Source organism: Colobus angolensis, unplaced genomic scaffold, assembly GCF_000951035.1.
Source record: "Colobus angolensis palliatus isolate OR3802 unplaced genomic scaffold, Cang.pa_1.0 Scaffold26, whole genome shotgun sequence".
Lineage (NCBI taxonomy): Eukaryota > Metazoa > Chordata > Mammalia > Primates > Cercopithecidae > Colobus > Colobus angolensis.
Window position 1 is genome coordinate 7,161,776 of NW_012115821.1, and position 14,738 is coordinate 7,176,513.

Consider the following 14,738-nt stretch of genomic DNA (forward strand, 5'->3'; position numbering starts at 1 on the left):
AAATGGAAGTGGATCTCTGCCTGGCTTCAAAGCGTCCTTTGGAACCAGCAGAGACAGACTGGAGGCTCATGAAGCCAAAGTGGAGATTACCTTCAGGTGGACGTCTCTGTCCTGAACAGGTCTTCCGAGCCACTTGGTGGCTCAAAAGTGGGCCTCGGACCTGCGCAGGATTTTTGGCCGAGGGAGGTAAAGAGGAGACAAGGGCACTTAAGGAGGCCAACAGAGTCCCCCCAGTGGGGCTCTCGGACGGAGTTCCTGCAGTCCCGACATCCCGACAGGGTGGGGCTGGGAAGTCCGCGTGGGACCCTGGCCAAGAGCGGCTTTTCTAGGAGTGGGAGGGCAATAGGCGGGGCACAGGCGTGTCGGGGGGCGTTCCGCAGGTGCGACCAGGTAAATCTTGGTCTCTTCGGATTGACGTCACCTGGCGCATGCCCAGTTGATCTGCACCTTCCCGGGCGCTGGCTGCATTTTCGCACACGTGGGAAGAGTTGGTGGTGAAGAAGAACCCGGAAGTGCACCATCTTGCCTCCGTTCATCCAAACACACACCAACCACATCCTACTGGCCATTGGCATAGACCAATGATGCCTTGTAGAAACCAATCAGTTTTCTGCTCACTATTCCTCAATCATCACACAAGAGTATTTTTCCTTTTTTTCTCTTTTATTTTTTTTTGGTAAGCCGTCACCTAGCAAAACTTTAAGTGGTAGGTGGTAGGTATTTCATTTTTAAATTCAGTTGCAAGAGGAAAATTTTTCAAAGAATGAGACTTTTGTCACTGAGGAAAGTGACAGAATGCTACACTATCAGTTCATTTAACAAATTTTCCAAGAGGTTGCCAGTGCCAGGCTCTGTGCCAGGGGTTGGGATGCATGTTAAGACACAGGCAGTACTACAAGAATAAATACAGTTTGGTGTTGAGTTTTAAAGCAGAGAGAGGGCCAAGATGCCTTAGAGGCCTGTTCTGAGCTACCCACGACAGCCAGACAACTGGGTCACCTGTAGCAGGTAATGGAAGGCATGTTATCTTGTCAAAGGGATCACATTTTTCAAAGTTGTGTGCTTAAACTATGAATAATTGTGGTTGCAAAATTTTACAAATATAGCCTATCAGAGATTTAAACAAGTAATGAGTTAACTAGGCAGTCGACAGCATTGGTTCAGTTGCTCCACAATATCACCAGGTCCCTTCCATCCTGTCTACTCTAAATTCAGTTGTTGGTTTTTCATAGTGATGTGTTTTACTTCATTATCTCAAGATGGGCGCTGTAGCTCCAAACAATATCAAGGCAGGAAGTGGGCAACAGAGTGGTATTGAAAAAGATCTTTTCCTGTAGAGGCATTCTCCTTTTTATTAACAAAGACAAAAGCTTTTTCCATCCCAGAAGAGTTCCTTCCCATCTCATTGGCCAGAACTGAGTCACGCAGTGATGCTTACCGGCAAAGGAGGATGGGAAAGAAGCAGGTGTCCAGCTTTTTTCCAGTCTCTTTTGTGCAGAGTGGACAAGGAAGATACATATGGCTGAGTTATTTAACCAGTAGTTTCTGCCACAATGTGAAAGAATGTGATATATCGGAAGCATCTTTAACCATGTAGTTACAAGTTCTGTGATCACAAAAACATTTAATTGGTCAGTTTATTGGACCTAATAAGGTAGAAGTAGGTCACATGTTGGAGGCTGGGAAATTCTTGCATTGTTGCTCAGGAGTTTTGAAGACTCTCACCAGGGACATAATAGGCTGAATATTGGGGACTTAGCTCTTCCTGCTAGAGTTGTAAAAGGGCAAAACATTTTTTCATAACTTATGGCTGAACAACATCTTCCAAAATTAGCTTCTAGGACTCTCCTTCAGACTGGGCAGCAATTTCAGCTAAACTCTATGCATTTTAAAGCTTTGTATTAATTATAGCTTAGGTACTATGGATACCACTAACTGTAATTTGTGAAGCCCAGTGAAAAATAAAAACATGAGATCTCTTGTTTAAAAATTATTAAGTATTTAAAGATAGCAAAAACAAAGTACTAAACCAAATATGGGACCCTGTGCAACTATAGAGATTGCACATCCATGGAGCTGGGCTGGCGGAGGGCGGCTAGTTCATAGGTGAAGTCTTGACTTGCAGGAGTGACAAATTCCAGTACTTGGTTACAAGTGTGGGGTCTGCTTCTCAAATGTATGGCATGGTGGTTAATAGTTGATGCTTTCAAACAGGCCCACTCTGTATTCTAATTCTAATGCTCTACTTAATTGTGCAATGATTTCAGAGACTTCTTTAGTCTTTCAACAATTTTATTTCCTGACTGGGTACAATGGCTCATACCTGTAATTCCAGCACTGTGGAGGCCAAGGCAGGGGGGATCACTTGAGGCCAGGAGTTTCAGACCAGCCTAGGCAACATAGTGAGATCGCAGGTCTACAAAAAAAAAAAACTAAAAATTAGCTGGGTGTGGTGGCACACACCTGTAGTTCTTAGCTACTCAGGAGGCTGAGGTGGGAGGATCACTTGAACCCAGGAGTCTGAGGCTGCAGTGAGCTATGATTATGCCACTTCTCTCCAGCCTGGGTGACAGACCAAGACCCTGTCTCTTAAAAAAGATTCCATTTCCTCTCTTTTAAAATGATGACACTAATATCTCCATTGTATATTATTAAGAAGAGTAAATTAAATGGTAGACACTTTGTTTTTTATCATAGCACACCCCTAGTAGATACTATACTGCACCCTCAAGGAGGGGTTGCTGTGACCTTGAATTTTGCTGATTCAAAAACTCATTTTACCGTGTTAGACAGGGACAGATTCTCATACACTAAATTCACAAGAGGGTAATTTATGAATTGAAATGTTCATTTATTCGTATGTAAGGAGTTGTCTTGACTTTGGAAATATTGTTTAGATTAGTAGGTTGCTGTCTGAATACAGAATCATTATTTTCCTCAGATGCACGTGACCTGAGGTTTCCAAGGCCAAATAAGATGAAAGCCTTTGGATTTAGTCGAGGTGCTTTTTCTTTTTGCAGGACTTGTCAGAGCCTTAGGCATGTTTATGGTTATTTGAATTCCCAAGAGGATTTCCAAACTTACCTAAGACTGTTATAGGATCAATGTGGTGATTAAATTTAATTAGCATTTAACATAAACAGGATAGCGTTTTGCATATGGACACATGCATGTGTAAAGTACCATTAGCCTACCCAGTAGGAAAATGTAGAAAGCATTTGCAGCATCCTTAGCAAGAATCTAACTGCAAAGGTAATTACTCAGACATTTTGAATGTCACCATTATAATCGAGACCATAGATTTTGTTAATTTGCCCAAGGAAAATTAGAAATGCTTTTTTATTGTTAAAATGGATGATGGCTAATTATGTTGTAGGCTAGAATAATTGCAAAGCACCCCCTGCCCCCCATTTTTACAAACAAAATGTGTAAATCAGAAAAGTCTAATCTCTTTATTCAAAGTCCTGCACTCCCACTTCATGGAAGGCTTTATCACTTGACATGGTCCAGCCACCAGAGTCATGGTCTCTGTCTTAGGCAAAGTGAACATTTTCTGCAGGGGTTTATGCAAGATCCCAAAGACAATGTGGGACTTCCCTGAGCTTACAAGAACGTATATGCATTACTGTTTTATTGTGCTTAATGGCTGTTAAATATATGTGTATGTGCTAGAATTTTGATCCGAGACATGCTTGCATTATGACTTCTTATGTGGCAGGAGGATTGAGATGTGGAGGGTACATCTGAAGGCTGAAAATGTTTATGAAAACAACCCAACCGTTTTACACAAGCAAATGGGCTTATGGAGTTCACCATGGAATGCTTTCTTTGTGTTACAACCCATGGAGCTAGTGTTCTCAGGAACACACTTTGGGAAAGTGTGGCGGTAACACACAAGCAGGGAGTTAATGTCTTAGGAGGTATTTTCTTCAGTGTAGAGTAGACTGGAACAGTTGATCTAGTTCTTTGCTGTTTGGGTTTTCTTTTTCTTTCTAATCTGTGATGTAATGTATAAGGAAAGTCTTAGGCATCAAAGTGAAATCTCATTTGATTTTTGCACATAAGGAGCTACTTTTATTGAAAAGAGTAAACTTTAGGAAGTTTGGAGAAATCAAAGACGCAGTCACTCTACCTGTGCACTGATAATATATCTGTATGAAAAATGAAGCACTTAAGCACTTAGACATCAGCTGGGTGTTGCTATGTGTTTAAATGCTTCTTATAGAGTGACGTTTAGATAACTGCCTAAAAATTTCACTTTCAAAGTTTTGATGCTGTAAGACTCATCCTAAGATAGAAAGTCCTTTGTGGTTAAAAAAAAAAAAAATCACTGCTTTTCTGTGGCTAGCACACATTGAGTAATCAAATGGAGAACTGCATGGAACAAATACAGTAGTTGACTTCTGCTAAAAACATTTTGAAAAGAGGAAGTGGGGACCTTTCTGCTCTTTGACATACAAAGCACATTGCTTTCTAATGGATTCCACAGCAAAAGCAAAATCCAAACAAAGCAGCATCTTTTTTCTCTAACCTACATACAATGTCAGTGAGATTCCAAGTATGCAAATGGTGGGAGGAAAGAAATGCATTTTCACTACCCCAATTATTGCATATGGTTGAGAATATGAATAGTAATTGCCCCTGAATTGGAGGATTAACGTGCACTACTTTTTTCTTCTTTTTAAATATTCGAGTCTCAGTCTGATTTTTATTTACTATTGCTTTGATTCTTTTTCTGTAAAAAGTTATGTGGCCTTTGGAGTAAAATATAAGCTCCCTCTATCCAGGCCGGTTGTCTCTTTCTATATGTCAGTAAGACTATCTCATGTCTGTCATAAGCTCAGTTTTTAAAGTAAGCTATGATTTCATTTATTCTTTTAGTCCAAGTGTGAGTAAAATTGGTGCCATTTTACAGCAATTTGTGCAAAGTGGGCACTCCAGACCCCCAGTTTTGAATTCTGAGGCTACAGACCTGGACACCCAGCCCTCCCCCCAACACCATCCTTTTGACTGAGCCCTTACGATGAGTTAGTGTGTAAGTCTAACTCCCCCACTTCACCATTAGACAGATACCTTGTCTTACTTGCCTTTGTGTCCCCCTCCACTCCTCCCCAGGACCTGAGCCAGTGTTCCATCCCAAGTAGACACTAGGTGTTTGTTGACTACTTCAGTACTTCCGGAGGGGCTCTTTAGGGCACTGTTGGAAGAGTAGGGAAAATCACTTTGGAGCCACATGTGAGAAAGGCTTGATTCTACAGGCTGGAATGAAGTAAAGTGGGAGGATAAAGGATGTTTGAAGAACAGAGGGGAGAGGACACTAGGGGAAAAAATGCAGAGGAGAATTCTGTGATCAGTCTTTGGAGTTCAATTTATCAAGACTGTCTGTCAACCTTAAGGCATCAACAGTGATACCATCTCAAAAATCTTAGATTGCACTGTCTACTACAGTTGTCAGTAGCCACAATGTGGCAATTTAAATGAATTAAAATTAAACAAAATAAAAAATTCATTTTCTGAGTCATACTAGCTGCATCCCAAGTGCTCAGTAGCCCTGTGTCTAGTGACTGCTGTATAGGATAGCACAGATGTAGAACATTTCCATCATCTCAGCTCTGCTGAACAACACTGCTCTTAGGGATGATAACATCTCCATTTTGTTTCACCTCTTGTTTATTTATTCTACAAATAGTAACTGAGTACCTACTTTGTTCCTGTTACTGTACTGAGAAGAGGCTGAAATGCTTAAAAACATAGACCCTAGAGCAACCTGGGTTAACAGCTCACTCACTGTGTGACATTGGGATGCGTCACCCATCCTCCCAGTGCTCTAGTTTAATCAGCTGTTAAATGAAGATAGTAAAATTATCTACCTCATAGGGCTGTTGTGAAGATTAAATTAGTGTGGTTTTTTGCATGCATGTGCACATGTGTGTATATGTATATAAATGTATATACATGTGTATATGTGTATATATTTGTGTAAATATGTGTATGCATATACATATATATTCATATGTATTTTAGAACATTTCTGGCACATACTTACTGCTTGGTAAGTGGGAGCTCTTATTATTTGTGTTTATTTCAGGGTTCTTAACAAAACAACTATGAGGTTCTTGCTGTCCTGGAGTTTGCCATCCAGTAGGAACAGCAGAGAATAAATCTTTAAACAAATTAATAATTACAAACTATGTCAAGAATTGTAAAGGAAATGAATGGGCTGAAACAACAGAGAATAACAGAGGAGCAGCCACCTAGAAAGCATCTTAGAGCAGGTGACATTTAAGCTAAAACAAGAAGAGAAGAGGAGGAATACCAGCCATGCAAAGGGAGGAGGAGAGTGTTCCAGGCACAGGAAAGCAGGCTAGCAAAGAGGACCATGTGACTATAATACAGAGGTCAAGGGAGGGGCTTCAGATGAGATTGAAAGGAGAGGTAAAGAGCAGCCATTTCCTACAGGGCTAAAGTCAGGGTTAAAGCATACGTGCAGGGGAAATACACATACAGTGATCACTCGGGGAGTTGTGTGAGGCACAGATTGGAGGGGCAGTGAGAGTGAAAGCAGAGAGCCCATTAGAAGTCATTTTAATAGATCAAGTGAAGGGGAATGATTCAGAGTCAGTAGTCATGGGACTGGAGAGAAATGAGCAGTTTCTAGACCTATTTGAGAGACCCAATGACACTTTCTGATGGATTACATGTGGTTGACAAGAGGGAGGCATTGAGGCTGATGCTCAGGTTTCTGAGTTGATTAACTGGGTAGATGGTGGTTTCAGTTACTGAGATAAAGAGGGCCTGAAGAGAACATTTGTGAGGAAGAAAAACCAAAACTACTTGATGACAAGTACTCTTCTAGATATGGAAGTCTGGTGTCCAGGTGAAAGGCTAGGCTAGAGATAGGCACAGGGGCATCATGAGCTCATAGATGACATTTAAAAGATAGGACAGAAGACCAACTTCTGGCATGATGGAAGGGGGAGACCTGCAGACTTTCTCCCCAGTTAAATAACCATTTAATTAAAGAAAATTATAGTTTTAAAAAATCATTTAAAGCTTCTAGAAATTGTCCTAAGCTCATACAGTAATTGGAGAAATAGTCACTCAAGTGTATTTACTAAATCTCAGTAAGAACAGTGATTGTCTGTGACATTTGAGACATGACACTTCTCTGCCAGGTCCATCTTATGGAATCATCTGGGAAGCAGTGGACTGCTAACGTTTTCCATCCTCCCCCACAAGTTCCACGTTGCAGAAGCTCTATTCAGAGAGGACTGGTGCTTCTTCCACCTAGCCCCCACTTGAAGGACAGAAGTTATAGACCAGACATTGCAGGCCAAGAATTTTGCACTCCAATCATTCTTGATCAGCTTGCTGGTAGGACAAGAGTCCCATATTAGGAGGGTCAAGCTAGAAAAACCACAGACCACTACCATTTCCGAATGTCTGCTCATAGAGTAGGTATGTCACTCTAGCAGTAGGCTTCTCTTCCCACCCTGAGCTCTTGAGCAGTGGCATAGAGTTTTAGCCTGGGGGAAAAGCAGGTTGCTGTAGCTCTGCCTGAGGGGACTGACTTCATTTGGAGCACAGCATGGAGAATTTCATGTCTAGAGTGTTGTCAAAAACAGGGAAATCTTGGTAGAGAGCTATTAAGAGGATGCTCATAGCTCCATAATACAAGCACAACAACAGAGCAATTAGAAGTTTAATAGACTAATTCACGGGAAGAAACAACTAAGAAGAGTCCTCCTGGGAGCAGTCAGCCTTGGGGGTTGGAAAGGCTGTACATAAGTGATTGGTTGTACCTACTTGGCAGCGTCAGAATAGTAAATGAGGCAAATCTGAAAATTTTCCCATGCTGCACACAGATCCATCACAAAAAAAAAAACAAAAAAAACAAAACAAAAACACAAGCCAGCACTGACACTATGGCTTAAAGATAACCTCCAACTCAACACTGGCTGAATAGTAACCTACTCTAACCCAGAAGCAACTCCTAAGAGCTATGTTTAAAAATAAAACCATATGTATCCCTAACAATCTGGAAGATTGTGTGTATGCCCAAAGTTGCACCCTCCTAGGAGTGAATGGAGGGGGGAAAAACAAAGCAACTAGTTCCTGGGTAGACAGGAAGCAAAAGTGTAAACTTCTTCACCTGTCAGAGCAGCCTCCAAGTTACTTATACATCCAGGGGTAAAGGGCAAAAATTTAATTGCCAAGGGGGTAACTTTTGATCAATAAGTGGCTTACATGCCAATTCATGAATGATCCTAAATCACTCAGCAAAAAATTTTTTAAAAAGTAAATAATATGAAGAAGGACATTAGAGGCTGCACACTAGAGGGAAAAATACTTCATAGGATTAGTTAACTAAGTCATTAAACAAATAAATCAATGACATGGAAAATAGCAGCAACATAAACCCCTTAGGTGCAGAGGGGTGGGGGATGGACAGGAGCTGGAATCAATATCCAGAGTTGCTACAGTGTATTATCTAATATGTCCAGTTTTCAACAAAAAATGTATAAGACATTTAATGAAGGAGAAAAGTGTGATTCATGTTAAAAGAAAAAAAGCAGTCAAAAGTAACTGTTTTAAAGAAACTTAGATGTTGGAATTAGCAGACAAAAACTTCAAAGCAGCCACTATAAATATGTTCACAGAACTATAGGAGAACATGTTTAAAGAATTAAAGGAAGGTATGAGGACAATGTCTTACCCAATAAAGAATATCAATAAAGAGACAGAACTTATTTTTTTAAAAAAGAGCAAAATAAAATTCTGGAGTTAAGTATAACAAAATTTAATAAAACACTACTTGGGCTCAGAAGTAGATTTTAGCTGGCAGAAGAAAGAATCAGCAAATTGAACATAATACAGATTACCCAACATAAAAAAAAAAACAGAAAAAATAATAAAATGAGCATGATATCAGAGAAATGTGGGACACAATTAAACACATCAACATACAAGTAATAGAAGTACCAGAAGAAAAACAGAGAGGATAGAAAACCCCCCCCAAAAAAATGACTGAAAACTTCCCACATTTGATGAAAAAAAAAAATTACTTATCCAAGAAACTCAACAAATTCCAATTTTAATAAGTACAAATAGACCACACTCAGATATAGAATACTAAAATACGTGAAACTCAAAGAGAAAGAGAATGTCTCGAAAGTAATAAAACGCAAATCACTCATCACAAACAAAAAAACGCCAATGGGATAGATGGCTGACTTATAGGCCAGACATTGCAGACCAAGAATTTTGCACTCCAGTCATTCTTGATCAGCTTGCTGGTAGGACAAGAGTCCCGTATTAGGAGGGTCAAGCTAGAAAAACCACAGACCACTACCATTTCCGAATGTCTGCTCATAGAGTAGGTTTGTCACTCTAGCAGTAGGCTTCTCTTCCCACCCTGAGCACTTAGGCAGTGGCATAGAGTTTTAGCCCGGGGAAAAAGCAGGTTACTGTAGCTCTGCCTGAGGGGACTGACTTCATTTGGAGCACAGCATGGAGAATTTCATGTCTAGAGTGTTGTCAAAAACAGGGAAATCTTGGTAGAGAGCAAGTAAGAGGCCAGAAGGCAATGAAATGATATATTTAAAATGCTGAAGGGAAAAAAACCTGTCAATCAAGAATCAGCCAAATTATATTTTAAAATGAAAGGCAAAATACACACTTTCCTACATAAACAAAATCTGAGGGAATTTGTTGTTAGAAGACCTGCCTTACAAGAAATGCTACAAGAATTTTCGTAGGCTGAAAACCAAGTGACATCAGTCAATAATTTGAATCCACACAAAAAACCAAGGAACAGCAGTAAAGGTGTAAAACACAATGTAGAGGGATGTCATTGTGTAGGTGGCAAAGTAGGAAGCTCCAAAAATCAGTCCCTCCACTGGGAAAAAAAAAAAACCACACACACAATACACCTATTGAGAAAGAGTTAATTATCAGAATTAACTATTTTTAAAATCTAGAGCCAGGTCAAACACTTGCACTGTCCAGGGGAGTGCTTGAAGAAGTAATATATTTTGGTGAAGTTTAGCATTTGATGGAGCAGCTACCATCTCTTGTTCCCTGGGGCAACTGGTATCCGTGTGGATGACAGTTCGTGTTCCTGGTGCGGCTTGCTATTTCCAGGTTGGAGATAAGAACTATGTGCTTCAAAGATCAGGGTTGCAATTTTTTTTAAGGGTCATATGTTTTGATCTGCCTGGTGGATCACTGAGGGACTAATGCAGGATTTAGCCATTGTTTCAGCCCCCTTGGACTGAAATGGCCTTCCAGGCAACATCTGTCAGGGGGAATTCAAAAGAACAAAACACCTTATTTACTCTTTCTTTATTGAGTTAAAATATCCAAGAAAGTCTCTGCCAGGCCATTGGTTGACTGCTGAGATAACAGAATAGAGACATCAATGCCATACCTGATAAGGGATATAGTCTTTGCAACACAGTTTAGGAAAGTCACTAAACAAACAGATGACTACACTTCTCAACAAACAGCATCAGCAATTTCTGGAAAAGGAAGATAATCTGACTCCAAGAGTTACCCCATCACAATGTGCAAAATGTCCAGTTTTCAACGAAAAAGAACAAAGCATACAAGGAATCAGAAATGCATGGCTCACAGAGAAGAAAAAATGAGAGGAAACATCCATGAGGAAACCCAAACATTGAACATACCAGAAAAAGACTGTAAATTAGCTGCATTAATATTTTCAAAGAGCTGAAAGAATCCAGGGATAAAGAACTAACAGGTATCAGGAGAACAAAATCTGAGCAAGTAGTGGTGTACATACTTAATACAGAAAAATCACTTGTGTTTCTATATGCTGGAAATGAACAATTTAAAAAGGAAACAAAATCCTTTTGCCAATAGTATGCAAAACTATAAAATAATTAGGAATACATTTATCCAAGGAGGTGAAAGACTTACATACATAAAACTGCAAAACATTGCTGAAAAAAAATTAAAGAAGATTTGATTAAATGGAAAGATGTTCCATGTTAATGGATTGGAAGATACAATGTTGTTAAGATATCAATATTCTCCAAAGTCACCTGCAGATTCAATGCATCCCTATCAGAATTCCAATGGTCTTCTTGGAGGAATGGAAATGCCAATCCTCAATTTCATATGGAAATGTGAGGAGCCCCAAGTAGACAAAACAGTATTTTAAAAGTTGAAGAACTCACATGTACTGATTTCAAAACTTACTACAGAGCTACAGTAATCAAAACACTATGGTATCAGCAGGACAACAAACGTAGGGGCCAATGGAAAAAAACTAAGTGTTCAGAAATAAACCCAAACATCTATGGTCAATTGATTTTCAACAAAGGTACCAAGACCATCCAATGGGGGTAAGAAAAGTCTTTTCAACAAATGGTGCTAGGACAACTGAATACATGTAAAAGAATGAAACTGGGCCTCATCTCACTATATATGAAAATTAACTAACAATGGATCAACAAACTAATTATAAGAACTAAGAATATAAAGCTACTAGAGTTGTAAAGCTTAGGGACACATCTTCATGAACTCATTTGGCAGGAGCAGATTCTTAGATTTAACATCAAAAGCATGATAGACAAAAGAAAATATAGAAAAATGTGACTTCAGAAAAATTAGAAACTTTGGGGCATCAAAGGACATTACCAAAAAAGTGAAAAGACAATCTACAAAGTGGAAGAATATATTTGCAAATCATACACCTGATAAGGGTCTATTTAGTAATTAGAATACATAAAGAACTCTTACAACTCAAAAAGACAATCCAATTCAAAAATGAGCAAAGGGCTGGGTGCAGTGGCTCACACTGTAGTCTTAGCAATTTGGGAGGCCGAGGCAGGAGGATCACTTGAGTCTGGGAGTTAGAGACCAGTCTGGACAACATAATGAGACCCCATCTCTACAAAATAAAAAGTAGAAACATTAGCCAAGCATGGTGGCTTGTGCTTGTAGTCCCAGCAACTCTGGAGGCTGAGGTGGGAGGTTTGCTTAAGCCCAGAATATTGAGCCTGCACTGCAGTAAGCCATGGTCATGTCACAGAACTCCAGCCTGGGTGACACAGTGAGACCCGATCTCAGAAGAAAAAATAATAGGCAAAGGACTTGAATAAATATTTCTCTAAAGAAGATACACCAATAACCAAACACACATGAGAAGATATTAAACCTCATTGGTCATTAAACAAATGTAAATAAAAACCACAATGAGAATACCCCTTTACATCCACTAGGTTGGCTATAAAAGAGAAACAGAAAATAATGTTGGTAGGATGTGGAGAATTAGGAACCCTTGTATATTGCTGGTCAAAATGTAAAATGGTCCAGCTACCAGGGAAAAGAGTTGGGTGGTTTCTTAAAAAGCCAAACAGAGAATTGCCATATGACCCACAAATCTATTGCTAGGTATACATCCAAAAAATGAAAATACTGATCTGCACAGAAACTTGTACACAAATGTTTATAACAGCAGTATTCATTATGGTCAAAAGGTATTATAGAAATGTAAACAATGCAAATGTCCAGTAGGTAAATGCATAAACAAATTATGGTACATGCATACAATGAGTATACATTCAGCCATAAAAAGGAAAGAAGTACTGCCATGTGCTAAAGCACAAATGAACCATGCCAACATTATGCTAATGAAATAAACCAGACAAAGGTCATATATTATAATGCCTTTTATATGAAAAATCCAGAAAAGATAAATCTATAGAGACAGAAATTTAGTGATCACTAGGGGATGGGAGAAGATGAGTATGGGAAGTGATTACTTAATGAGTACAAACCATGATGATGAAAATTTTTTTAAATATATTTTCATTTTTTTGTACAGATGGGGTCTCACTAAGTTTCTCAGGCTGCTCTCAAACTCCTGAGCTCAGGCAATCCTCCCACCTTGGCTTCCCAAAGTGCTGGAATTACAGGGGTATGCCACTGCACCCAGCCAAAATAGTTTTTGTGTTTTTTGTTTGTTTGTTTTTGAGACAGAGTCTCGCTTTGTCACCCAGGCTGGAGTGCAGTGGCACTATCTTGGCTCACTGTAACCTCCGTCTCCCGGGTTCAAGCGGTTTTCCTGCCTCAGCCTCCCAAGTAGCTGGGATTACAGACACCTGTCACGACGTCCAGCTGATATTTCTATTTCGTGATTTTGTAGAGATGGGCTTTCCCCATGTGGGCCCAAAAAAGTTTTAAAACTAAAGAAGTCGGTGAGATGCATAATATTGTGAATGCACTAAATGATACTGAATTCTACACTTTGATATGTTTAACTTTATGTTATATGAACTTCACCTCACATATACAAAAAAAAAAAAATTGAAAAGTCAATGTAGGCTGGGCGTGGTGTCTCACACTTGTAATCCTAGCACTTTGGGAGGCCTAAGCAGGCAGATCACTTGAGGTTAGGAGTTCAAGAGCAGCCTGGCCCACACGGTGAAACCCCATCTCTACTAAAAATGAAAAAATAAAAAATTAGCCGAGTATGGTGGCTGACGACTGTAATCCCAGTTACTCAGGAGGCTGAAGAAGGAGAATCACTTAAACCTGGCAGGCTGAGGTTGCAATGAGCTGAGATCATGCCACTGCACTCTAGCCTGGGTGACAGAGACCCTGTCTCAAAAAAAAAAAAAAAAAAAAAAGCATAGTGAAGAACTGCACATTCCTTCTCCCTTTTTCTCTTAACTGATTTCAGAAGAAATGTGTTTATAGAAAACAATGTGCATATAACTGTACTGTTGAACTTACAGTGTATAAAAATGCAATACATCTGAAAACAGCAACACAAAGGAGGTAGGTGTGAGCAAAGCAGCTTTGGGAAATAATACCAGATGATGACTTGAGTCCATTGGAAGAAATGAAGTGAATTACAAATGGTTAAGATCTACATAATAAACTCTATAAATATGTACTTGATCTCCTTCTTCTATGTTCTGTAAAATGCATAAGATTATATAAAGTAATAATTATTATAATGCACCATTGGGTTTATAGCATATAGATTGAATATATTGAACAATAATATTATAAAATGGAGAGAAAATAGAGCTATATAATAGGAGTAAAGTTTCTGTGTTTCACTGGAATTAAGTCAGTATAAATATGAAGTAGATTTTGATAAGTTAAGATGTATATTATAAGCCCAAGAGCAAACACTAAGAAAATAATTCTTTATGAAAAATTATTAAATAAATTAAAATGTTATACTAGAAAATATTGATTAATCATAAAGGAAAGCATTAAAGGAGAAACAGAAACAAAGAAGAATTGAGGCATAGAATGCCAAAAGCAAAGTGGCAGGCTAGATTGGTAAATCTAGCCTTACCAATAATGCCATTAAACATAAATAATTACAAAATCCATTTGAAAGTTGCAGATAATTGGATCGAATTAAAAAACAAAACAAGGTCCAACTCTATGCTGTCTACGGAAAACACACTTGAGATTCAAAGATACAAATAGGATGCAAGGAAAAGGATGGAAAAAGATATGCAAACAGCAACCATAAGCAAGATGGAGTAGCTATATTAATATCAGACAAGAGATGTTAAAACAAGAACCAAGAAAGGGTGAGATCACCCACAGAGTAAGCAGTGCTAGAGAAGAGCAGAAGGTTTGGGGTGGAACTCTGGGAATTCTCAAATTTAAAGGTAGGATGGAGAGGTAGGATCTTGAAAAGGAGACCCCCAAACTACATTTTCCTAGGCTATGATGTAAGCACA

At 39.1% G+C, this 14,738-nt stretch overlaps 1 long non-coding RNA gene across 2 annotated transcripts in view; it reads right to left on the reverse strand.

Annotated features, from left to right (window-relative positions):
• Positions 1 to 14,738, reverse strand: part of LOC105515379 — a 333,481-nt gene that overhangs the window by 39,726 nt on the left and 279,017 nt on the right. Inside the window, exon 5 of one of the 2 annotated variants that reach the window (XR_001002316.1) lies at positions 678 to 2,416. The exons of the other annotated variant lie outside the window; for it this stretch is intronic. This is a non-coding gene — a long non-coding RNA (uncharacterized LOC105515379). Of the gene's footprint in view, positions 1 to 677; positions 2,417 to 14,738 lie in introns of those variants that run through there. 2 annotated transcript variants of the gene reach the window in all.